This window comes from Belonocnema kinseyi, chromosome 5, assembly GCF_010883055.1.
Source record: "Belonocnema kinseyi isolate 2016_QV_RU_SX_M_011 chromosome 5, B_treatae_v1, whole genome shotgun sequence".
Taxonomy (NCBI): Eukaryota; Metazoa; Arthropoda; class Insecta; order Hymenoptera; family Cynipidae; genus Belonocnema; species Belonocnema kinseyi.
Window position 1 is genome coordinate 128,630,435 of NC_046661.1, and position 27,932 is coordinate 128,658,366.

Genomic DNA, 27,932 nt, shown 5'->3' on the forward strand with positions numbered 1-27,932 from the left:
TTTATTTTTGATTATTGTGCATAAAACAATTAATTTTGTCAAGATTCAACAGATTTTGGAATGTCTATAGTGAAAAAAATGGCCATCAAATATAGTTTTTCAGTAATAAAAAACGGGGGTTGCGAGTCTGATGACTAAAAATAATGCATAAATATGTGCTTTTCAATAACAAGTGTTACCCAGTATGTTCTAGTAAAAAATTACGAATTGCATTCGAGAAATTAAAAAAAATGTGTTTTTAGGGGTGAACTTCAAGAGTGGGTTTCACCCCTTAAATGGACTTATGGGCACGTATAAAAAAATACGTGTCGAATATTTCTTGATGTTCTATAACATATCACAATTTCAAGAAAATCGGTGAGGTACACCTCGGGTACCTTCCTTGTCAGATTTAGAAATGGAATTCGGAATACAAAGCTCTATTAGAGTGTGCAGAACTATATTTGACGCAATGACACAAAACACGGTTCAATCTTCTAGCCTTATTTTCAGAGACACCTATAAGAAACTCGTATACTCAGTACAATCAGAATACCCTTCCGTGACGAAAAAGAAAATGGCACTAGAGATAGAAAAAAACAGCGCGATTAAGAGATTCATAATGAATTTAAGAGGTGATATTTCGTCACAGGTTAGAACCATAAATCTAACTACACTAACGAAAGTTTTGGATTCAGCATTAGAAGCAGAAGCTGGACAACGGGAAAAAAGTAAAGATAAAACACTTAGGCAAAACCAAGTACCTCAACAACCCAATGAATCTTAGGCCAGACTTACTGAACCCGAATTTCCGATTAAGCGAAAGATGAAGGGTGCCCGGCCACAAGTTAAAAAAATCCTGTACTTGGCATCCTAATATTTTTCAGAACCCCAATATTCTTAAGTGAAATAGCTCCAAAAAAGACCAAAAGAAGTGAAAACAACTCAGGGCTACCAGGAACTTCAAGAATATTTTTAGAAAGGAAGAATATGACAACGGAGAAAATGCAGGAGCAGATAAATTACGAAAACAAAGCAGAATATCTAATTTATCCGTAAAATTACAATCAGTACATGGAAGAAGAAGTGACGGATCAAAATACAAATTATCAGTAGATAGCGGAGCAGCAATCAACATCATTTAAATAAAGCATTTAAAGCTTGGCCAAGGAAACTTTAAGTTCCATGAAAAGTTCTCAGTGGGTGACGATCACCACAAAACAACGGAAGCCACTTATCTGCAGTATTTTGAAGATAAAAACAAACTCTTTCGCATAGTAGAAGAAAACTTCTCATTATTAGATCACTAGACGTGGATCTTGAACAAAAAAGGGTAAGATACTACTTCAAAGGACTGTAAAAACTTCAAAGTTGCCTAAACCTAAAAAATATCGAACAAGAAATTAGAGAAGAAATAAAATTAATCGTGACTCAATACTCAGAAGTTTTTGTTTGAGATGGAGTCCCCCTACCCTTCACAAATATAACTGAACATGGAATAATTCTGAACTCCAGAAAAATTATCAACCTAAGATCGCATAAAATCGTCGCGAAACTTGAGGAATTCGCATTTTACGAACCAAATGAATTGCTGAAAACAGGTGTAATAAGAGAGTCCCAATCACCCTTTAACTCCCCCCGGATAGTCCATAAAAAGCAGGAAAGCTTAGAATGGTTGAGGATTACCGTTAGATAATTAAAGACATCGAGCAGGACGCATACCTTCTCTTGTTATTAGATGATATCCTCCATCAGTTAAGAAATACAAACTTTTTCTCAGCCTTTAACCTTATTTCAGGAGTCCATCAAATCCTCATGAAGGACGCTTATAAAACTCTTTTATAGCATTAAAACCAACATCCGTAATATGGTTCCCCGGTTATAAAAAAGATTCGCTCTAACAGCCGACGCATCAAATCAAGGATTAGGCGCAATGCTGTTCCTGACCAAAAAGCCTCTTTTATTTATTAGCAGAACCCTCAATTAAGCAGAAGAAAATTACAGCACCTCAGAAAAGAACGATGAGCTATAGTATGGGCAGTGAAAATGTTACCTCAATATTTTTTAGGTAACAAGTTCAAAATCCAAACTGATCACAAAGCAATCATTTGGTTACACAGATTATTATTTTATTAAACTTTTACTCAGATAGACCCGGTTATACATTATAGCCACGGACTAAGTCAAGTGACTGATGAGATCAGAATGTTATAACTTAATTTAAATAATTTAATTCGATGGTTGAAACCTCCTACGTTGATGTTGTAGGTATACATTTACGAGCGGCCACGAGCGTTAGAGGTGACAACAGTCACCTCTAGATGCTTTCTTAGAGCTACCATCTGCCACTCCACGGGTTTTTAGTCGCTCGCTTTCTGATGATCAAGAAAGTTTCTTACAATGCGACAGGTGTTTAATAAAACCGCCTTCTGAGCTGCTGCCAATACCCTACTGACTACTAAATGTTCAAGATGTTTTTTTTCTCGCATCACGATGTCAGGTCGATTAGCCCGGATGCAAGCGTCCGTTTGGATAGTAACATCCCAATATAAGATGTAATCTTCGCTTTCTAAAACGGACATTGGAATGTATCTAGAGAAGGGCATCTGTTCTTTTAAGAGTCCTAGGTTTAGGGCAAGTTTTTGATTTATAATGCCCGCTACATCATTATGTCTGTGCGTATATTCTCTCTGAGCCATTATGCGACAGCCATCAATAATGTGCTTGATGGATTCGTTGGTATCTCTACATAATCGGCACCCGTCAACCATGTCTTGATGTAACACGTGTTTGCGATAATTCTTGGTGCTGACAACCTTGTCCTGTATTGCAATGACGAATCCTTCCGTCTCTGAATACAGAACACCCTTTCTAAGCCAAATATTAGTGGCCTCACTATCCACTTCATTTTGATCTAACGTATTGGGGTGCTCACCATGGATGGCTTTCTGCCGCCATTGTATTTTTCATTCCTCTATGGTTTCTGCCCTGATATTCAAGGCCCGATCTGAGGACAAATTTGAGGGCGTGTATTCAAAATCCGCTTGACAGATGGTACTGTGAAGCGCAACATTTTGTTTGCTGTTAAAATAGTCTCGCAAACTGTATAACTTGTGAGTCACACAGTTTTTTGACATTTTTCGACATTTTCGAACTCGTTCTTTAACTCTGTGGCCCCTAATTCCCCTCTGATTAAATGCACTGTTCTACATTCATCTAGTCCGAACTCCATGTGGATATTATTGGAAAACTGCTTTGTGACATCGATTACTTGCTGCAGTTTCTGGCCTGAACTGGCGTACAGCTTCAGATCATCCATGTAAAGAAGATGAATCACTTGATGACCATCCTGATTATCATGAATTCTGAACCCATGAGTCATGCTGTTTAGTGTTTTTCTTAATGGATTCAACGCTAAACAGAACCATAGTGTGCTGAACTAGTCTCCTTGAAATATACCCGTCGTAAAACGTATTGATCTAGTCATCCTGGGTGTCCATGATCAAAATACTTGCTTCTTGTACCCCAGAGCACGGAAAGAAACGCTTGCTTGTACTCAATGTATGCCATGTGTAAGTTCCTTTGACGCTTACGAGCTTGAGCCATGGCAACAGGGTCTATAGTGACTAGATTTTTACAGCCTCCTGAGTTTTTACAACATCCTTTTTGTTATTCTGTAAGAAGGCCATTCTCTTCGCAATGAGAATATACCTTATCTGCAATGATAGCTGTTAGACATTTACAAATTGTTGGAAGACAGGCTATTGGCTGAAAGTCAGATAAATTTTGAGCGTCTGGTTTTTTTGGTATCATATACGAAGTACATGATCGCATTTCAAGACCGCTGAAACAGCCAAAGCTGTGATGTTTGTCAGATGCATTTCAGGGCTATTGCTTGCCCTTGCTTCCCCCAGTTTGAACCACGCAGTGTTTAAATTGCATCTGTTCATTTTTCCCCAAACACCCGACCAGTAGTTAGTCATATCTTCCAATTGAGGGACTTCGGTGTCTTGGTGGTTATTTGGCTTTACTCTCAGTTCACGATAGAACCTTTTTTCGTATGTCTGAAAGTTTTGACTTTGTTGCCTTCGTGCAATACTTTTCTTGTACCGACGCAGTCTGGCAGTAAGATAATCAAGTCTCTCTCATTGAGAGTTTAAAATTTCATCCAATATTGCTGGTGTTAATGTCTCGATGTGCCGAAGTTGGATGATTTTAGTAACATGGTTCATCAGCTTTCTGGTTCTATTTCCATTTTTATATTAAGTTAATCGACCCAATTTGCACCTTACTATGCTGACATCCATATCCAACCTGATTTTGCATGGTGGATTTCGATCCCTTGCTGAGACAAAAACTGCATTTGCAGGCCTAGTTTTCGGGACCAACGTTCCAAAGGTTGCCACAACTGCACATTATACAAGAGTTTGCACCTCTAACGCAGTTTGTGAAACGTTCAAATACGTGGGTAAAACCTTGCTGCCGAGATGTGTTATTAGTGCACGCAGATCATTTGTGATGTTCATTTTGGGCAGAGAATGCCTTAGTGTTGCTTCTACGTATCTGAACTCTAGTAAAGCATGACCAAAATTCCTTACCAGGTGCTGTAGTTTTTCTGAGATTTCTCTGTCCACATCATTTATTTTTGTGGCTAGCTCTGGGTATTTAAGTAAGAAGAGTCTATGATGTTCTCTCCTTACACTTTGCCCACATTTCTCTGCCAAAAAATAAAGGCGCATAATCTCTGATCACATGGTATGTCCATTTTCGTCGCTTTTTTGGTTGCTGAACCTCTTCTTCTGCCTCTGGTTGTATAAGGTCATCCACCTCTGCATGATGCGGCGGTGTTGCATCATCAATAAGTTGAGGAAGAACATCAATTGCTCCTGCTTGACCGTTTGACGCGGTTTTCTCTAACTCATGTTCATTGCCGTCGTTCTTCCACGCCAAATCAACCTGTTGTTTAATCTCCATTGTTCGGTCTTCTGTAACATGTAGATTAGTTCTGATGTCCTTCACCTTAGCGATACGATCTCTTAGTGCGACTTTTTGTATATTAGGATACTTTGTAGTAAATTTTGTTCTTAAATTCTATCCTTTTTCCATTTTCGTTTCAAACTTTGTACTTTCGTAATAGAGACGCACTAATTCCTCTTTCATTGTGGTATCCCAATTGATGCTCTCCTACGGTATTTCTGTCGAGGTAGTTGGCTGCACGTAGCTATCACTAGCCAAAGCATCCTCAGCAGGCATAGTTGATGTTCTACTGCTTACCGTTTGTCGCAGATGTTCTTGCTGGCCAGCTGTTTGATTAGTGATCATCTCGCAGCTTACCATTGCCACCGTCCCGCATGCTGTGACCCACAGCTGTGGCTCCAGGGGCGCCCGACGATCCTCGGGAAGCGACAAGCGTTTCAAAATCTTTAATATGTTATCCATTTTTCATTTGTGGGTTTTGGTGTTCTACTTAGTCCCTCTCCTCTTCGTTATGAGCCTATTTGGCATGGAAAACCCTGTCAGTAGGAATGCTTTTATTATTATCATTATTATCATTATTATTATTATTATTATTATTATTATTATTATTGGTTACGCAGACTATTCACAATCCACACCAGGTAAATCTAAAATGAATCTGCGAGTCAGTAAAAAGTAACGACGATCCCAATCGATAATATTCGATTTTACAGCTTTTTTGTACTACTCATATTGTACCTGTGCATTCTAGCAGTAAGAATATTAAAGTATGCCGTTGAAATTCTATAAACTTATTCAATATTGCTTTTGCCAATATCTCGATATTCAAGAAGAGCGTTAATATCAGAAGTGGTTCTAGTTAATCTGGTATTTGATTTCTCTCCTTATCACCTAAGGATTCAGCTTCAATCAGGTCTTCGATATCTACAACTTCAGAGTATTTCATCAAAGGGAAACTGTTGTTTAACTTTAATTTCGGTTGCAGCTATTTCAACAGCCGAAAGCTATCTGTTCATGTATACTGAGCGTTTTTGGTGTACCAGATCCTGTTTCTTCATTCTTGTGGCTAGATTCAGGTACTTTAGTAAGAAAAGATGATGTTTTTCTCTTTTCAAACTTTGCACAGTTTTCTCTCTGAAAAATCAATGTCCATAACAACTCTGTTCATATAATTTGTTAATTTTATTTTCATTTTTCTACCTAAAAGTCTACTTCTTTCTCTCGTTAAATTCGGCCATCTGCCTCTGGACGCTGTAGTAGTATCCGGACGGAAATTTGTCAAGCTTGGTTTAAAAGGCAGCACCGAGAGATGAAGCATGCCTTGTGTGCAGACAAGACATTATATGCTGTTTCTTTAGCTCTCGGAATGACCGTCTTGTCTTTCTCCACGATCACTTGTGCCCCTAGCCCCACAAGTGACGGTCACCGTCTCGTATTTATTCACCGGTCGTTGCTTCATCTTGCGACCGATGTCCTTCACTTTAGAGATAAGATCGCTGACTGCAATTTTCTGTTTACGAGGAACCTTAGCAGAAAAATTATTCGACCGTTTGCGGGGCTGTGAGGGGTGGTAAATTACCAAGATAGAGTGTTGTTTCGTAGGAAAAGCTTTTGTTTGTTCACATCTTAGAGACCGCCGCTCGCCCCATAAAACTTCTCTTACTACTGCTTGTGACGCGGTGTCAATTGTCAAAGCACTATAAAAGGGGGCCCTATCTCCAGGGTTCACTCTATTTGTAACTGTGTTATGTGAAAAATTACGGAAATTGAATGTATTATTTTAAAGTGTTTCAAATATAAATTTTTGAACAAAAGTTATTTTACAATAGTTTTGATTTGAAGGACAGCATATTATTTTTACATTCTCATCAGAGAAGGTATTAGATTTGTGTAAAATTTGACCCCCCCCCCCAGTTTTTGTCAAATGTCAACGTTTTGAGACCCTCTCAAACCGAAAAACAGGTTTTTACGAATGTGTCTGTCTGTATGTCTGTATGTCTTTATGTCTGCCTGTCTTTATGTATGTCTGTCTGTCATTTTGAATATTTTTTAGACCACTTTTTTGAAAATTCCAAAATTCTCTGTACGGTTATTCATAGTATTCGAAAAGTTGAACAATTGATCCAAATGACTTTTTTTGAAAAATCAAAAATTACCAGAGTTAGAGCATTTTCAAAATCCAAAAAAAAATTAAAATGAACATTTTAAGCCAAACAACGCATGATACGAAAAAAAGTCGAGAAAAGAGAAACGTTGCTTTTCGAAATCCCTACAAGATCATGATATGAGCCAGCTATTTTAAATAAAAATGAAATAATTTGGAGCATTTTCAAAATTTTTAAGACCACTTTTTTAAGATTTAAAATTTTCATATAGTCCCGTTTATAGTGCACGAAAATATGAACAATTTATCTTTAAGACTTCTTTTGATAACAACAAAATTACCAGAGTTATAGCGTTTCCAAACTTTTCAAGAAAAAAAAATAATAAAAACGAAAATGAATATTCTATGTCATTCAACGCACCACATGAAAAAAGTAAACAAAAGAAAAATATTAGTTTTGGAGGACCTACACGATTATCATAACAACTTTTTGAATTTTGTTAAAAAAACGAAAATTCAAATTTTTGTCGCACATAAATGATGTATTATTACATTTTCATCATAATAAAAGGGCATTAGTTTTATGTGAAAACTTTCTATCGCTAAATAATCTGAATAAATGTATTATAAATTTGATACAAACGTGTTAAACATAATGTAGAAAAGTTAACATTTTGGACAAAATTGAGTGCGAAGCAAGAGATACGTGATGAGAATGTGTTCGTTAAAGCCGAAGAAGCTTTAACAAAGGAGAATTCACAATCACCAAATTGCAGTTGTCGATGTTTGGTTCGTTAACCTTAATAGGTCTGCACAAATGTGGGGCAAATACAAAGACCAAGCGCAAAGGGCGAGACAAATGCAACATCGAGCGCGAAGCGCCAGACAAACATACCTTCGAGCGCGAAGCGCGAGATGAATATATCGTCGAGCACGAAGCGCGAGAACCAATAGTTTTGAATTACTAAAATTAATAATTTTGTTAAATTCGAGGATAGCCTTCCTCGAATTTACAAATTTAGTATAGGATACTTTGTAGGATATATGTTGAAACGCTTGAGATACGATTCAGATATAATAAATTTCAGAAATATACTTTTGCGTCAGTGTCAACAAAGGTTACACATAAAATTTTTTATGGAATGCTCAATAAACGGAAATGCAATTTACATACTTGCAAGATCTCATATCAGCAGGAAAAACAAAAGATAATGTTGACATCAATAATTTGAAAAGTAAAAAAAGTCTTTGTACGTTTCAAAATTCTAGGAAAAATTAAAAAATGTGACATTAAACAAATATACAGAGTGTCCCGCGAGAACTATAGTTCATTTTGTGTGTGTGTGTGTGAGGGGGGGGGATGTGGCAAAAAAAGCAAAAAAGTCTCCAATTTTTTTTGGCCTGATGCTTATTATGGTCACAACGCAGGATATAAGTTGTATGTACGTGTGAGCATGTTGTCGAAAAATACATTGCTTGAAAAATAAACGACAGGCACAGGCATTGACTTGGAGGATATAATAAGGATTTCTTAGATTTTTTATCATACCGACACCCATCAACAATCTCATATTAACAGAAGTTTGTAGCCCACCTATTATTAATAATAATTTGTTGCAATTATATTTGTGCAAAACAAGTAGTGCGAAACGAGTTTTGAATCGGACCTACAAATTTTTGAGGACTTTTTTGCTTATTTTTTTATTCACAACCCCTCCTCCCACAAAATTAACTACATTTCTCGCGGGATACGCTGTGTGTTGACTTTTTTCTCAAATTCGGCGTTAGCGCGGAAATTTTTTTTCGTTCGGATGAGTCTTGAGTGCAGGGAAAATGAAAAATTCATTTGGAGCAAGGTTTGGGGAGCAAAATGAAATTTGCATTATCTGTATCAGCAGTGTCGACCCCGCGAGAGGTGGAAGGCCGCCCACTACGCTCCTCGTCATGCTCAATTGTTCGTCCTTCCAAGAAATTTTTCTTTTTTCAGCGAATCATTTCGATGCTCATAACTCCTTCACCGATATACTTAAGCAAACCTACGGTGGATTTTGACAACAACACGTTTGAAGACCGAAATGTTGACTAAAGATCGCAAATGATAATCGGACACAGTCAGGGAGGCTACTTGGTTACAATGATACTAATAAGAGAAAACACTTTACAATGAAATGATAAATTATCAGTGATGTCCTGAGGTACAAAAGAAAATATCACCGTCCAATTATTCCTTAATTGACCTTCTCCCTCCATTTCCTAAAATATCGAAACTTACTTTTGAAAAGACCTATGAAGTAGATGACGTCAGAATCATTACCTTAAAGCCCGTAAAACTGCCGCTGAAATAGTCTTAATTCCTAACAGTTCAAAAATTGATCTGCAACACAGTGTATTGTTTTTCTGTGTGATAAACATATGTGTACCATAGTTTTAAATCATTTCTTTATTTTTATTGCTTCTTAAACTACTTAAAGTGGCTCGTATGCCCTTCTTAGGAGGCTTCGCTTTGTTCTGACATTCACCAGAAGCATCTGATTCCTCATTTTTAATACTATGTCGAGCCAGTTGCAGGTCGAGTATTTCGCCTTGATTACGTGAATCACCACGAAATCCTAATCTCGCAGGTTGAGAAGTTGGTATACCCTGTTGGTCATAAAGCATGTCTGGATGATGAACCAAGGGTCTCTGGTCTATAAGATTACGCCGACCCTTTTTAGCGGAAAGTTGAGCAAGATGTATCGACTGCACAGTGGCCACAGCGCTATTAATAGCCCAAGAACCGCATTGTGAAGCTAGAGCCCACTGGGCTACAACCATTAGCCATTCTTCTTCAGAAACATGCTGAACCTCGTATTCTACTGCATTGCCGTGAGGCTCCTTTAGCAAAGTATACTTCTCATATTGCATATATGGAAGAATTATGTTATTTTGATTTACTGCTATGAACATGCAGTTGAACCTTATTACTAGACCTTGTGGAATCTTGAGTCCTGGTATAAAGTTCAGAGGAGGAAGAACAAGAGGAGGTACATTCTTGCTTGCAAAACGTCGCTGGCTTCTACATTCTTGTGAACTTGATTCTATAAAAATATAATAAAAGTCTATGAAGTTTGATGAAAGAGCAATTTTTCATATTGTTCGTGTAAAATTCTAATTTATTAAATAGATTAGTACTACATTGTATCGATTTATCGGAGTCAGGCTGCTGTTTTCAGAAAAGGTGAGAGAGAGGGAAAAAATTCGGAATAACATTTCATATTTTTTTTCTCTGCACCAATCATATGCACCCTTCCGTTCATCTCTTTCTTTTGAAAAAACCTATTCATTGTTCCTTACGAATCACTTTCCCTGCCCGTTCGTTGTAAGCGTTTCCAAGTTTGTGACATTTTTGTGTCATTTTTTAATTTAGTAATAAGCTTTATGAATAGAATATTTTTATCATTCTGTATACCGCTCGAAATTTGAATAATAATTTAAACCGCAGGCTGTTCAACATTCTGTTATTTTTTCTGACAAGTCTCGCTTAGGCTTACTCAAATAGTCTTGAAATATATGATTTTTAAAGCAAGCTTTACCACTTTCATGAAGAAAGACGTGAAGGTTCAATTTGATAATGATTTCTGTTAATTACATAATGACAGAATAGCGTGAGGCGGCGAATAAATGACGTGCGGTCAGGTTAAGGTGAAACAAACAGAAAAGCGGATAATTCATCGCCGTTGTTATTAAAGTTTCTGAGTATCTTATAAATATAATCTGCAATATGAGTGTCACAGATGACCCAAAAAAGCACACCCGTTGTAACGAAAAAAAAAATTTGGTTGCTTCATAAAATTAGCAGAGGTGAAGCTTCTGGAAGCTACGCTCACGACCGTTTAATGAATGATCAGTTCCGATGCTACCGGAATTAATAGATCATCCAAATCATCACTTCCCAAGACAACATAATTGATTGGTAAAGCACATTCTATTGTCAATTAAATCTAAAGCTCACTCGTAGGAAAGAACCATAAAATTAAAGAAATGGTTAAAACTTGCTAATGGAGAATGACAGCGAACAAAGCGTACTTCCCAAACAATGAAACGCGAAACAGAAAAACAGACTCAAGAAATACTAAGATATTGTAAAGCATGGTTATTGAAAAAGAAATTTTGACTTTCAATTAATAACCTTGAGTTTATATTTATTCGAATGAATCGTAAGAACAAATAAGAAGGAATATAGTTCTTCCTGTTTTGATTCAAGCAATTTATGGAAATTATGGAATTTTAGAAATTAAAGGAACTAATGGAATTCAAAAAAATCCTAAATTAAAGGAATTCATGAAATTCTAGAAATTTAGGGAGTTCATGGAATTCATGGAATTCATGCAATTCAAGGAAGTTATGGAATTAAACCCCTTATCTTTTCCCACACATCGTGGGGCGGGAAGACACGCCGGTCACACGTTACAGAAATAATGTTTTCAAAACCCGACATCTTTCCAACACTTCGTGGAGGCAGGAACGCATCCCTGTTTCTGATCACAAAAATAATACTGGTTACACCTCTGCCCTTTTCCAACGTATTTTGGGAACAGAAGAGTACCCTTGTGACTGGTCGCAAAAATAATGTCTGTCAAATCCTTACGCTTTTCAACACTTCGTGTGCCGGAAGGGCATCCCTGTGACTGGTTACTCATATATTGTTGGTCAAAACTCTATCCCTTATCAACACTTCTTTGACCCGAGAAAGCACCCTTGCAACTGGTCACCGTAATGATGCTGGTCGAAACCCTATTCTTTCAAATACTCAGGAGCTGAGGCATTCCTCTGAATGTTCACAGAAATAATGCTGGCCAAACACATATCCCTTTCTAGTACTTCGTGGAGCGAGAAGGCATCCCTTTCAACGGGCAGAGGAATAATTAGTCAGAATTGTACCCCTTTCCAATGTGTTGCGGTAACGTGAAGAAACCCCTATAAATAATCACAGAAATAATGTTGATCCGACCCCTACCCGTTTCCAACACGTCGAGGGGGGCGGGGGCGAAAAGGCACCCCTGTGACTACTCACAGCATTAATAGTGGAAAAACATCTATTCCTTATCAGTAATTTGTCGGGCGGAAATAATGTTGATCAAACCTCTACCGTTTGCGAACACTTTTTAGGGCCGGGAAGGCAGCCCAGTGTTTGGTCACAGAAATAATGTTGTCCGAACTCCTACCTCTTTCCGAAACTTAATGTGGGCAAAAAGTCAGCCCTATGACCAGACACAGAAATAATCCTTTTTAAAATCCCTACTCCGGTCCAACAGAAATAATGTTGCTCTGTTCCCTATCCCTGCATCTCTTTGATTCGTCTTCTGTAATCGGCCTTAAAAATAAGTTTATTTTTACACCTGAGCTTATCAAACAGTATCATAAGGCTCATGGGGCAAGGAAGATCATTTTATTAATATTATTATTAATATCAAATCTTTAAAATTATTTAATATATTCTATATCTGTCTCTAATGTATTTAAATATATGGCTGATTTTATATTATATTGCATTCTACTTACGAACAGAATAACGAAACATAAAAATAAAGATCGCGGTGTAAATAAGAATTTTCATTCTATGAGAGACAAAGAACAGATTTTCAAAGAATTGCCTAAGATGTAACTGATAATAGTTGTAAATTTTTACTTTTATATATTATACTAACCGTTATCTAACTATTGATAAAAATTATTATCTGCATTTAGCCAGCGGGACAGAGTTTAGAAACAAAATCATTCCGTAATAATACCATTATTGACATAAAATAAGCAAATATTATTTACTTTTCTTAACAGTGAATCAGGTATCTTGACAATAACAGTAAGTAATTTTATCGCCAAATATTAAATTGAAAAGGAGTAATCGATAATGTTCGCTATTTTACTTTATAATTTTTGTATGACAGTTATTATTAATTATCAATTCTTTTTCAGAAGCAAGCGTTTCTGCGAATTAAATATAGGAAACACTGATGATAAGAATGTTTCTCATCAGAATAAAGAAGAAAAAGAAATATATCGACGTTTGTTCACTATTGGAATTAATATAATATTTTAAACAATAAATCTTTAAAATTGGCTTGCACATATCAATTATGAACTTCGATTGAAATCTTACTACTGAATAAAACAATTTTTCAGCCTCTTCTTAAATTTTTCTTTTTCTTTTATATAGTGGGTATAATACATTCAAAATAATATTTTTAATGCGCAAAAGTTTTGTTTGCTTTCTTTAACTCCTCCATCAGCAAATTCAATGAAAGAGAAAATAAGTTTGAAATATTGATAACAGTAGATTTTAAAGAAGATAGACTCAATTCATATTCAGCACCACGAATTAGGCTAGACGAAACCAACCAAATCTGTTCTTCCAAAATATTTATTACTCTTCCGTATTCTTCTTCCCACACCAGATAACACTCGCATTTTGTCAACAATATATTGTTTGATTGTCATGAGCTTTTACTTTTTCTGTGTCTTATTGTAGATATTAAATTCATGTGAGAACTTTAGAACCCTTTCTATGAATAGCTTACCGAATGTTATGTATCTTATGTTTAGATGATGCAAGAATTTTTTTGGTTTTGATCCATCCTCAGTTTTTGACTTTGATTTGACTCAGCCAAGGCTCTCTTAGCACTTTAAACTAAACGATTGATGAAGGTGAAGTCGAACGCCTCTAAGAAAACGTCAATGAAGGAGGTACCTACTTCAGCCAGGCTCGAGGCTTAGAAGGAACCTGAATATTAAAGTACCTTCTTGCTCTGAAATCGCGATCAGCTTTCAGGAAGTGTCTGCATTCCGCGAGTTGTCTTCATGTAATTTCCTTCTCTTTGTTTGCAGCATTTTCATACCGCGACTGAGGAAGCGCTTTACGTGGATATTTATTTTTTGATAGTTTACCGAATTGATTTCCTAATGATTAATACGAAACGTGCTAAAACTCTGGGTGTTTCTTTCATCCCAGAGTGTGCCTACACGCCATAAGGCCTTTGTGAACAGGGTTCAGGCTGGCATCGTGGCAGTCTAGCAAGTCATCCTTGAGTTGTTTCACCCACTCTTTGTGGGCGCTTCGTCGTTTCGCTGACGTGTTTCCATTTACATTATTTTCAGCACCCCGATCTCTAGAGTGATCTGCACTTTTTGTCGACCCATAATAAGGTTTTCTACGTGTTCGACCTTTTTCAATTACATCTACAACTTTTTGGTGATTTGGTAGCGTCATTGCTGTTCCAACGAGTAGCCAGGATAAGGCTTCTTTCGTCTTTTTAGAGCCCCTCAAGCAAAGATAAGGCTGCAGACTATGAGAGGTCGCCTGGTACGCTAGTCACCGTTTATTAAAACTCACCTAGATACCATTCAGCTTTATAAATTTCAAAGTTTTTTATATGAACAAGCAAGGGATTTCAGTAGGAATTGGTGCCACTCTACAAATTTTCACACGCTTAAAAGTTTTACAGTCTCCAATGCACTCAATTCGACGATCCGGCAAAAATATCGTTCATCCCGAGGACACGAAGCGAACAAGGACCACCATCTTCTGTGGCTTCAAGGCAAGTGTCTTTGTATTTCGTAGACAAGCAGGGGTGCTTTTCAAGCTATTAACTAGTGAATTCTTGGCACCTCCAAGAACAAGGATAATCAGAACTTATTAGCTCTCGTCTCGGATGTAATGACCCTGTCCATGAACCTGGAAGCCCGATGAGTATAAGGAGCAATCGTTTGAACTGGTACAGTCCTTTTTCTGGGATAGTAAAATCCGTCATTAAACCGTCGAAAATCTATGCAAAGCCTGTAATTACCGTTTGGCTCGCGGGCCATTAACACTGAGCTGCATCACTCCTATTTCAGGACTCAATTATATCCTCCTTAATTACTACATTTGCTTTCGCGATTTAATGGATTTAAGTAGCCTCTTGAACTATATCAAAATAGGGTGTATAGTTGGTACTAATCCCAGATAGAAGTTCAGGGGTAGACTAAGAAGAAATTATATTAAATTGTCTTTTCATCTCGTGAACATCATAGAATTTGGTAAGTCCAGCACTCAAAGATTTAATTATTTAGAACGAGAATTTCAACAAAAAATTACAGTTGTAGAAATCTTGTAATTTCTTGTAAAAGTATTTTATTTTTATTTTCAATGTTGAAAACTTATCTTTTTGATTAAAAATTTAACTTTTTTTAAAACTCGTTGTTTGTTGTTTAAAACGTCACTATTCCATTGGCGTCTTTATTGGTTTAGTATGATTTTAAATCATTCACTTATTCCTTTTTTTGTTGATTATAATTAATTTAAATACATATTTTCTAAACTCACTTTTTAAACTAATTAATTAATGAATTAATTTTCAAGTTCAAAATGAATTCTTTTTTACTGAAAATTTAACGGTTCTTTTTTGAATTCTTTGCTTTTTGGTGGAAATTTAACTATTTGTTTTGCTTCTTTATTGGCCTAAAGTTAATCTTTTTATTTGAAAATTCATTATTTATTATAAATTAAACCCTTTCTTGAAAATTCCTTGTTTTTTAAAAAAAATTTATAAATATTTCGAAATCTTTTCAATTTTTAAAATACCTTTAATTACTTCAGCACTACTAAAATCCCCAATTTTAATTTAAAGAGATACGAATTTGAAATCTTTTAAGTTTTCTCTAAAAATTAATTTTTAGATTTGAAGAAGATACTATTTTTTAAGTTTCCGAAAGAATTTCGAAAAATAACTTTTTATCAAATTAAAAAATATTTTTTAAAATTTATCAACATTTTTGAAATTTAGATCAACTGAAGAGTCTCGAAAAAGTACATTTTAAAAATATTCAAATAACTGTTTATTTGTCAACAGTTTTTTAACACTTCAATTCGAGTTAAAACTACATTCCAAGATTTCATAACAAGAGATCACGTGTTATCAAATTTTTAAGTGTTTTTTTTTATTTCAGAAGATTTAGAAAATATTATAAAAAATTATGTTTAGTTTGAAAGATATTTGTAACTGCAAGAAGTTTTGATGAAATTTTCAAATATTTGATAAATTTTCGAAAAACTGCTTAAGTTTTAAAATGCTGTTAGTCTCTTTAAAACTTCTAGAATTCATAAATAATTCTTCTTGAAGTGACTCGAATGTATGCTAAAACTTGGAATACCGTAAAAATACAAAAAATGGCTTAAGCCTTCGACATTTGTTTCTACATTTTTAGAAATTTCCAGAAGATTCTTGAGAAAATTTTTTTTCTACTAGAATTCTTAAAAATATTCTTACATTTTTTTCGAAATATGTTCTTAAAAATGTAGGTTTGGTTTAAAATTGTTTTAAAAAATTTCAAATTTTAAATGATATTAGTGTCTTTTAGAAACTTCTAATCCTTCTCAATATCTCATGAAATCTTCATATTTGCTACAAAAATTTTAAACATCAAATCTTCTAGATTCTGGTTAGTGTATTAAAAAAATCTAAATTATTGAAAACTTTCCCAGAAATCTTACTATTTGTGCCAGTAACTATTTTTGTTACCGGTATTGAAAGTAAGCACAAAAAAAAGGTTTATTTTAAAAAAAGCTCATTTAAAACAGTCTTGCAGAGTCAAGAAATAAAAATTTATTGTTTTTATTTATGAGAGTTTCAAACAAGTTTTCTTATTTAATTCTTATCTTGCTTTGTTAATAAAATAATTAATATAAGGTAATATGCGTAAATATATTCAATCCCATGCATATATAAAAACAAATTTCAAATATATAAATAAAAAAGAACTATTTTTCCTTTCTCTAATTATTATTTCAATTATTTGAGCAAAGCAGAATTATTATTTTTTCTTCCTACAATCATTAAAAATCGTCTATTATTATAATAAAACTTGGTTCTCTGGTAATAGAATTTGGTTTTTAATTCTGCACTTTGAATAAAATACAACAATAATATAATAAATAAAAATAACGTTCTTTAATGTCAAATAATATTCTGCACTTCGCAGGAAGTACTAATGGTACCTCTTCGTGCAGCAACTCTACTGTTAAATCATTTCTGAAGTTGCTCACTTGCATCATTTACTGACGTGCAACGTGAACCTTTAAAGTAATTCGCAGATACAGCCACTAAGAGGGCACAGTTATCAGCGCACGTGTAGGGAATTTCCATCCCTCCTACAACTCAGTGGAGTGGGGGGTTTTCCGCGGTAGAATCTTTTCTCTTCGTGGCAGCAGCAAACGAGAAGGTAAACCTGATGTTGGTTGCCAAGCCGCTTGGTTATATATTATATCCAGGCATCCGACAAATACAATTAAGTAAACGTTTAATGGAAAGAAGTATACGTCTCACTCCTTTATACAACGTGGGTTTCGCAGAATACCCATAATAATATACTATCAAATACCTATATTGGTGTACCCGACGTGATATTGTTTCAACTCTATTTTGGAACTGCCTCCAAGCACCAGCAACCCATTATTGCATTTTGGGCGGTGTGGCCTAAAACTCATCCTGGACGTATAATTTTTCGGTGGAAACTTGGACGATTGAAGATTTATTATTGATGGCAAGGAATGCTAAATCGACGCTGTTGGAGTTAGATGTATACAATTCTACTTCGAGAAGAGACACTGAATCAACATTTTGGAAGAATTCTTTTTAGAACGTCTGGATGTTTACTTTTCTTGCTTCCAACGACTACTCGCAACACCAATCTTGAGAGTCACTTAATTCTGAACAGTACAATATTTTTCTCTATAAACTGCTTTTATTTTTATACTTTTTGCTTACATGTGCTAACTTTAGCTCGTATAGGTTGTTGCACACTTGACCCTGCTATGTTTTCAGACATACATAACACTTCTACACATATGTACGTTTGTCCATCAATATATAAGCGCGATTCAATTGTCCATTTTAAAAAAAGAAAACAAGCCCATATGAATAGATTCAATTTAAAGTTTTTACCTCTTAAGCTCTACAATATCTGCTCTTGCGCAAGTGTTAATATGTCTCGCCTTCACAACCTCAATTTTTACCATGTAACATGTTAACACAAATTAATGAAAGGTGCTACTTACCTTTATCACGTTTTTTATACTAGAAACTGAGCATTCCATTTTACGCGCGTTTACAATTGTAGACAATTAAATATTATAGTTTATTTTGAAACATTTTTATCTGCTTTGCACTAAAAGAAATAAGAGATTATTGGTTATTAATCAGGGTAAATAAACTGTCACCGTTTTTCCAAGAGGATCTACAGTACTTATGCTGGAGTTCTTTCGAAATTTCCGAAATTCACAAAAACCAATTAGACTTCAGACATCCGCGCGCAACATGTGCAATATGACATCCAAACCTTAGAGCTATATGTCACGACAAGAACCCGACGACTGTCACCCGACAAATTAGCTATTTAAACAGCGATTCCTACAAATGCTTAACGAGGGCATCCCCAGAATGTCCAGAAGTCCTTGGGCCTCGCGCACCCACATAATCCTTAATGGATGCGCTACGTTACCATTCCACGATTTCTCAGCAAACATAGGTTTGGGCAATAGGGACCTGGACTTATTCTTCGCCTACGTTGATGACATCCCATTCCTTTCTCGAATCCTGAGAAGCATTAGGGCTATCTAGAGGTGGTAATCCCACGTCTCAAGGACTTTACTCTTCGTATAAACTTCGTAAGGGTCCAGCTTGCCACGTAATTCCTAAACTCAGGTTCCTTAAGCAGGCTTCATCTAGACAACAGCGACAAGTGTCATTTAGTTCCTAATTTTCGAATCAGATCGAGTGCCAACCTAGCCCAGAGAATATATTGGTTCCGAACACACAGCAAACTACTGCAATCTTACCAGCGAAACACTACGACCTTATGTCTCCTATCTTCTTCAAAAGTGCATCTTCAATCTGTTCGATGGTATCGCCCATCACTGTGAAAGGTTTACTTATCATATAATTCGCAAGCGCTCAGTCTGGTCATGCATCACGACCTCGTAAATTGGCGCAAGGTTTGCCTTGCATGCCAGGCATCTAAAGTCGCGCTTCACAATCTTTCTGTCCCATCACAATTCATCGCACCAGACAGTCGCTTCACACATTTTCATATAAATATTGTTAGTCCCATTCCAGAGAGCGAGAAATACCGATACTTTCTCACGATGACAAACTGATTTTCGCGGTGGCTTCAAGCGATTCCACGGAAAAATATCCAGGTGAAGACGGTTTGTCGCGCTTTCGTCGATGCTTGGTTATCGGGACTAGGACACTCAATTTGATTCCCGAATATCCACAGCCTACTGCAATTTACGGGCTGCACCCAAATCCTCACTACAGCCGATCAACCTGCTACAAATAGCATGATGAAATGATAGCATCACTCCTTAAAAGCTGCGATCATGTGCCATGCCACTAAATATTGGTACCCCTTCCTATCAATAATCTGGTTGGGTCGCCGGTCCGAAGTCATTAATTGACTGCAAAATACATTTAAGACACTACACTGGCAATTCCTGGAGAGTTCATGCTGCTTGGGATGCGTTGCGTCACAATGTTCAGTTAGGACCCCAAATTCTCGAAAGGGACATTCCCGAAAGACTCTTCAGAATGTAAACAAAAAAACAGAAATACCAAGAACCCCAAAAATAATGTTTAGTAAAAGAGTGAATGAAAGCGGACAATATCTTGGAGCACATAAGTTACAAGATCAGGGAGAATATTAAAATTATATGGAATACAATACAATCAGACCATGGAAGGCGATCTTTCACGTTAATTGAAAATTCCTCTAACTTTAGTTTTTGTTAATATACAAAATGGAAATCAATTTATTTGACAAATATAAGCGGATGTCGTTTTATTTCATCTTAATTTCTTGCTCTCATAAATTTGAAATTCACATCACTTTAGGTTCGTGTCAAAATTTAGAGCGAAAAACATCTGTGTAACGTGGCATAAGCACAAAAGTACAGAATTTCAAAGGACCATAAGTGTTTATATTTCTTGCACCTAAAGGGCATTAGCACAAAAATGTGAAATTCTAAAATGAAATTAGTTCCAGAATTGGGAAATCTAAAAGGGATCAAGCGCCAATATTTAAAACACTATAAGAGAAAAAGCAACAATACTGTACAAACTAAAGGAGCATAAGAACTAAAGTTTGTAACTATAAAAGGGCATTAGTGCCAGCATTCAAAATGTACAAAAAAATAAGGATAAAAACTTGACAAACTGAAAGGGTATAAGCGAAAAAGTTTTGAATTTTAATAGGACATAAGCGGCAAAATTTGGAATATCAAAAGTGCATAAGCGCCAATCTTAGGAATTCCAAAAGGGCAAATGCGCCTAATATACACAAGAATCATTATTTGTTTTCAAAAACAGAACAATGTAATTAGAATTAGTTAAAGAACGCGCCGTATGCTTAAAAAAAGAGGTTTTGTAGCATATTAAGTCATTAATAAGGTCGTTAAAATATTTTTACTGATCCTTTTGGTTTGGTAAATTTTCGTGCTTTTATCCTTTTGCAGTTTGAAACCTTGCCGCTAATGCCATTTTTATCTGCAAAATGTAGGTGCTCATGGCCTTTCGAATTCCAAACTTTGACGATTATGCATTTTTAATTTATTAAATCTCGGCGCTAATCTACTCGTAGAATTATACACTTGAGTGATATGCTCTTTTAGATTCGCAAATGTGGAACTTGTGCCCTTTTGGAATTTTTTACTATGGCACTCCTGCCCTTTTGGTTAAGCGAATTGTAGCACTAATGCTGTTTTGGAATTCCAAAATTTGGATCATAGCCCTTTTGAATTGACAAATATTAGCGCTTATGTCTTTTTGGAATTTTTTATATTAACGCATATGCCCGTCTGTTGTGATAAGTGCTGGAACTCATGAATTTTTTAAATTCAATCTTTGGTGATTATACCCTTTTCCAGTGACATATGTTGGTACTTATGCCCTTTCTGAATTCTAAAGCTTGGCTCTTATGACCTTTTGGTTCGTCAAATGTTGGTCCTGATGTTCTTGAACTTCTTTAGCGGTAATTTCTCACGTACAATATCTAATTTCAGGTGTCTTTAAAGGGCGAAGCTGTATGAGCCACCTGAATCAACAATCCTGCTCCTCTTAGGTTTTCTATCTTAGATATGAGTGCTTCCGTCATACAGAGGGTCCCTAGTTAAGCGGTTTTACCTTGCAGCAAAAGCTGCAGAAATGGTACCTCCTTTCGGGTGCACATCCATATTCCTTTTTGCCAGAGCCTTTTTTGAATCCAGTGACCTCAGTAATTATAGCCTCGTTTATGAGATTACTTAAAGTTTCATTCCCAGCTGTACAACTCTAAGTGCTATAAACATCCCAGGTATTTTATTAATTCAAAGGTGATTTAAGTTTTCATTGGTTTCCATCTTCTCGAGAGAAGTATTCATGGAGGATGTCAATGAAGACTTCCCTCGACATGCTTAATTTTTTTTTAATCAAGCTTACAATATTCATCATGTTTCCATGAGCAGCTAAGAAACTAAGAATCTGTTAACACAGAGCCCTAGTACCCTTGTAAATTTCAGCCTTCGACGTTCTCTTTAAAGTCTTGGCTTATGGAGCTGTTTTGGGAGTCTGCAGCTAACCGAAGTTCGCTGCTTAGTTGAATTCAACCTAATGCTTTCGTCTTACTGACCATTATTTCCTACTCACAACGGACCGGCTTCGCTGTGGTTGCTACCCGCAGGATTTCTTTGGCTTTCTCACCATGGCCAGGCCGGAACTCACATTCACCTTAGGCAGAAAAATTCAGTTCTCCACTATAAAGAGTAGTAGAGCTTAAGCGCGCAACTGAAGAGGATTCATAGATAAATAGAAATAAAAAAGAAGAGGGGTAAATGCATGTTTCTCAAAATAGAAAGAAATAGACAAATTTAATTCAATAATGCGATCTCGTTACATTTTATAACTTATTTAAACAAAAGGATTACAATGTTTTGTATAATTTATGGCTTGTTTCTTTTAAGTATTCATCAATATTAAAAATAAGCCAGATAACGACTCGTATATATACTAGTAAGGAGGCATTTATTTAACTTGTCATCAGTTAAACTATTTAGAAGAAAATTACCCTATTCAAGAAACTGAGATAATGAAGACCAGTTTTGCAACTCTCTTCACAACTTCAGTAATTTTCTTTCACTGGGTCGGTAAGTGGAATACATCAGATAATGTAATGATTATAGTAAAACTTTAAATTAATTTTTATTTTAGTATAGAACAAGACAGCGCGTCCGACCTAATTTTGTTCTTAAAATAATTTAAATATTATTTTTAACTGTAATTCTTGCCATAATTTCATAATATGAGTGTCAGAGTGTATAATATGTCCGCGTTGGGTAAAATTACAACTACGTTACCTTTAATCAATATCATCATTTAGCAAACATCAAGAGTTAATTGCTATGATAATTTAAGCAAAAGGGATTACACTGTTCTTTTAATTTTAACTTTTAAACGCTTATGTAGATTTTCTTAAAATACCTAAAGACAACAGATGGTTTACAGTGCTTGTTTGCATAGTTTAGATTCTGACAAAACATAATTCTTTTATAAGTGGCTTTGGACATGCTATTTGACATCATTTGCATTTACATTATTCGCTTCTACATGTGAATTTCATTTTTATTTCTATCCACTGATATACTCGTATATTGTTTTTAAAGCTTGCTGGAGCAATCTATTGACTCCATACACTTTCAGGACTTCTGAAAGTTTACTACTATCTGCCTTGTCAAAAGCTTTTTCTGTCAACAAATGAACATAAAACTTCTTTTCTTACTCTACAACTTCTTTCTGCTATCTTTCTCAGGCTACATATTTGTCGGTACATGAACTTCTTGGCATGAATCCACTTTGGACTTCCTATCTTTTTTCTGCTATTTTCGTTATCCTACGAATAAGTATTTTTGAGTATATTTTGCTTACGGTACTTAACAGGCTGATCCCTATGTAATTATTGCAGTTGCTTTTATCTCCTTTTCTTTTTTATATTGGTACCTTTTCAGTTCTCAAGTTCTTAATTATACCCCTACACTGAGTGACACATACTTTCTAAATTGAGTTTTCTAAAGCATCGTGTTGTACATCGCAGTTGTGGTGTCCTATGGCTTTATCACCAAATAGCCCCCTGAAATAGTCTCTAAGAGCGCCTAGTATCTTATCTGTATCATATAGCATTCAACCTTTACTATTTCTCATGCTGCCAAACTTTGTACTTTAACTTCCTGTCATATTTTTAAAAAGCAGTTTTTTTTCTTCCTTCAATGACGTTTTATATTTTCTTTTCTTCTGATTTTATCTTCAGTTTCTTTGACCAGTCGTTTGAATATCTTCTTTTTGCATGTAATTACCTTTACGTCTATTTCTCTTTTCTAATTAGCTTCTTTCTTTTCTTTTTGGGCTGGTTAAATTTCATCATTGCACTTCATCATTTCATCATCAGTATTGAATTCACAACCGCTCATGGACCTTGCACCTTTCACTAGCTCTTTTAGTCTTTCATCTGCAACAAAAAAGTCAGTTATACTGTGTCTATTTTCTTCAGACCAGTTGTAAATGTGGATCATTTTATGGATAAAACAAGTATTTGCAGTAAACAGGTCCTTTTCCAGACACAAGCTAAATAAACTGTCGTATCACTATGAAACGGGGTGTAGCATGCTTTCATAAATAATCTTCTGATTCTTACTTTTATTCTAATCCAAATCAGTCTGGGAGATACAAAACTATGATCTCTAAGATGCTCTGTTGCTTTTTCATTCATTATCAAACCGACCCCTTGACTACCATCTGATTCACTATCTTCGCCATACCATATTTTGAATTCGTTTTTTAAAATCCCATTTTACATTTCTTTACTTCAGTTGATGGGGGGGAGGGGGTTGATGATGTATGGACATAACTGGAACTGAGAGAGTCATCTTTGGTTGGTGTTTTATGCTGAGAAGGACAAGTTTAACTTTCGAATTTTCAACCATCCTAAAGTATCTTTTGATATTTAGAATCTTTTGAAATTCTGCCTATCCCCCCATGACTCGTTATCAAATAAAACACGGCTGTCTAGTTTTTTTTTTAAATCTCAGCATTATTTGAAGTTTCTAGCTTTAAAAAAATTATATTTAATCACGAAAAATTAATAAAAAATTTAAAGGTTGGATACAATAACCATCTTAGCGCTTAAACAAGCGGAGAATTATTGTCTGCGGAGCGAATTTAAAAAATGGACAGTCAATACTTTTAGAGAATTTAATGCCTATTAGAGTATTTACGAAGTTTGAGAAATATTTCAAGGACGTCTCGGGAAAAAATTGAGGTTGATGTGAAAATTATGTACGGCGTGATGCGCTCGACTGAGATAGCGGGAAAAGAGCGCCACGGGTTGGGGAAAATTGGCCTACCACTGGCTTATAAAATATTTAAAATTAATTATAAACTAATTAATTAATTAGAAATTGGAAATTTTTTGAGATGTTCGTGAAATTTTTCTAAAATTCTTCAATTTCTTTGAAATGACTGGATATTTTGAAATCTTTTACTATCTTTCAGCAAATTTTCAAATCCTTTAGAATCTTTTAAATGTTTTGAAATATGGTATAAATTTTTAGGTTTTATATTATTTTTATTTATTTTCAAGTAGTTTGACATTTTTTAACCTTTATTAAATCTTTACATCACTTACAAGATTTTAAAATTGTCATTAATTCTTTGAAATTATGTGGCATTTCTTTTATTCATTGGAAATCACTGGAACATTTGAAATTTTTGTGAAATATTTTTAAGTTCTGTAAAATAAGTTTGAAATTGTTTACAATGCTTAAAATCTATTTTACACGAATTGTGTTGAAATCTTTGAAATTCTTGAAATCTTTAAAATCCCTTATGAATTCTTCAAAATACTGTTGTAATATTTCTGAAAAGTTTTGCCTTCGTAAATCTTTTTAAGATCTTTTAAGTTCATGTGAAATTATTAAAATTCATTATGTGTTTGCAAAATCTTTTCAAATCTTTCAACATTTTGGAATCTGGCTATATCTTTTCAAAATCTTTCAAATCCTTCAAGTCTTTAAAAAGTTTTAAAATCTTTGCGAAATACTTCAAATCTGACGTATACGTCTTTTTCAAATCTCTAAAATCCTTAAAATCTTCATGAAATGTTCGAAATATCCTTCGGATCAGAAACATCTTTGTGAAATTTTAAAAATCCTTTTCAATCATTTTAAATCGTTTAAATATTTTTAAATCTTTTTACATTTTTGAAATACTTTAAAACCTTTTAAAATCTTCAAAATTATTTCTTGAATTGTTGAAATCTGGAAATATCTTGAAATATCCGTTATATGGTCTTAGATCATTCTAATTCTAAACTTGAATTCACATAAAAATGTTCAAATATTAATTTTTATAATTTGAAAGTTGAATATCACAAAAATGTATACGTTAATTATTTAATAACTTCAATTTTCACTTTATATATATTAGTAAAGTCTGTCCAAATATATTGTCTTGTAATAATTCGATAGTTGTCTATTAGTTTACATCATTTTTATAGTATAAACAAAAAAATCTGTAATATAATAAGAATGTAAAATGATTTCAAAAAAATTTTGAAAAATGTGAATCCCAAATATTACAAAATATTATTTCATATTTTTGTTGATAAAACAAGATTTAAGGTGAACTAAAATATATTTGACGATATTTTTAAAGATTTTAGAGAATTCAGTAAAAATATTTACGAAACATTAATAGATTTTAAAGAATTTCACAAATTTACAAAGACTTCAAGAGATTTAGGAGACTTTAAAGAATTGAATAACATTACTCATAATTTTAAATTAATACCTCTTGTTTAAAAATTCAACAATTTGGTATCAAATAAAATTTTTGGCTAAAAATATTTTCTAGTTGAAGATTGAACTCTTTTGTAGATAATTCGTATTTTTGGCTTCAAAATTTAACAATTTTGTTGAAAATCGATATATTCCGTGAAAAATTCATTGTTTCTTCTCTTCATTGGTTGTTAACAATTAATTTTCTTATCTGAAATTTTAACTATTCAACTTTTGCTTGAATATTAATCGCCATTTTTTATTAAAAATGTATATTTTTTTATTGAAGACTTATCTCTTGCACCTAAAAATTTAACTATTTGGTTGAAATTTTTATTCTTTTGTCGATAATTGGTCCTTTTGGATTCAAATTTCAGCAACTTGATTTAAAATTCATGTATTTCATTAAAACTTTTGCTTGAAAATTTTTCGTACATATATCGTACATATATCGTCTTTTTCGGTACAAATGTAATGTTCTCTGTTGAAACTTCTTTATTTGGTTGATGAATGAAGTATTTTGCTAAAAACTCATCTTTTTGTCTGCATTCGACTGGCTGAAAAGTCTTTTTTTATTAGTGTTTAAATTCTCATTAGAAAATATATTAGATTCGTGTGAAGATTTTTGAATACTTCAGGTGTGTTAAAAAAATCTAGAAAATTAACAAAAAAATATTTCGTAGGATTCTACAAAATATTAGGAAAAATTATATCCATTTTATAGAGTTAAAATATTTTAAATTTATTTAACACATCTTAAATTAGTGAACATATTTTTAGCTGACTCAAATTTTTCTTAAAATCTTTAAAAATAATTTAAAATCCAAAAATTGCATTAAATTTTTCCAAATGTTCCTAGGAATTTCTATAAAATTTATTTATTCACTCGAAACCTTTCAAAGTTCTTTTAATGTAGGTCATGTGATGCTTTGCGACATGAGTATTTTGTTTTTAAAACTTTTTATTCATAATTGTTAATTTTGTCGAACAATATTAGTATTCAGACGTTCTCGTTTTTTACGTCTCGATTTTTTTTTGCCCATAAAATTTAACATAAATCTGCATTTTTCCAAATCTTCTAGAGTTTAAAAGTTTTCTTTATTTTCTTCAAATGTTCGCATTATTCATGGAATTTGATGGTGTTATTTTTTATTTTTTTGATGTATTTTTCAATGTTACCAAATTGAAACATGTTGCTTCAAAATCTTCTAGTGTTTTCGAATTTAGAGTGAAAATTTTAAAATAATTTGAAACCTTCTTCAATTTTCTCTTGCACTTAATTTTTAAAATTTCAGAAAATAATTTCAAAAGTTTTGCAATCTTTTTCAATGTGCTGTTAGAACTCATTAGTAAGAAACTAATTTAAGATTTCCCCTTGAGCCTTAAGAATATATTCTTTATTCTCTTGACGCCCTACAAAATTGAGTTTACCTAAATTTCGTTTGAATCCAGAAAAGTTAAAAGAATTGTCTTAAACTCCCATATTTTTTTCAAAACATTTTCAAGTCCTTCAAACTTAAAATTATTCTTTCAAAATTAAAGATTAAACGTTTAGAATTGTCTGAGAGATGTTAAGAAAAGAATGATTAAATTATTATTATAATAATATATAATTGCTGTTTTTTTAAACATTAAGAATTATTATTGCATTTTTACAGAAATTAGTACACAATTTACTAGAAACCCCAGAGATTCAGCACTTCCAGGAACAATTCCTCCTCCTCCTCGTCTAAACTCTATACCAGGACTCAGGGTTCCTCGAGGTCAAGCAATAAGGTACCGTCATAGTCTTATTGCAGTATGTCAAGGTCGTAACATTATACCATACCTTCTAGATTGGGAATATATTTTACTGAAGGAGCCCCACAATGATGGAGAAGAGTACAAGATTCGGTATATTTCTGACCAAAATTGGCTAGTAATAATCTCTCAGTATGCTAATGATGCAAATACAGGTTGCTGGGTGGTTGATAGGGCTATAGACATGGTACAGAACATAAA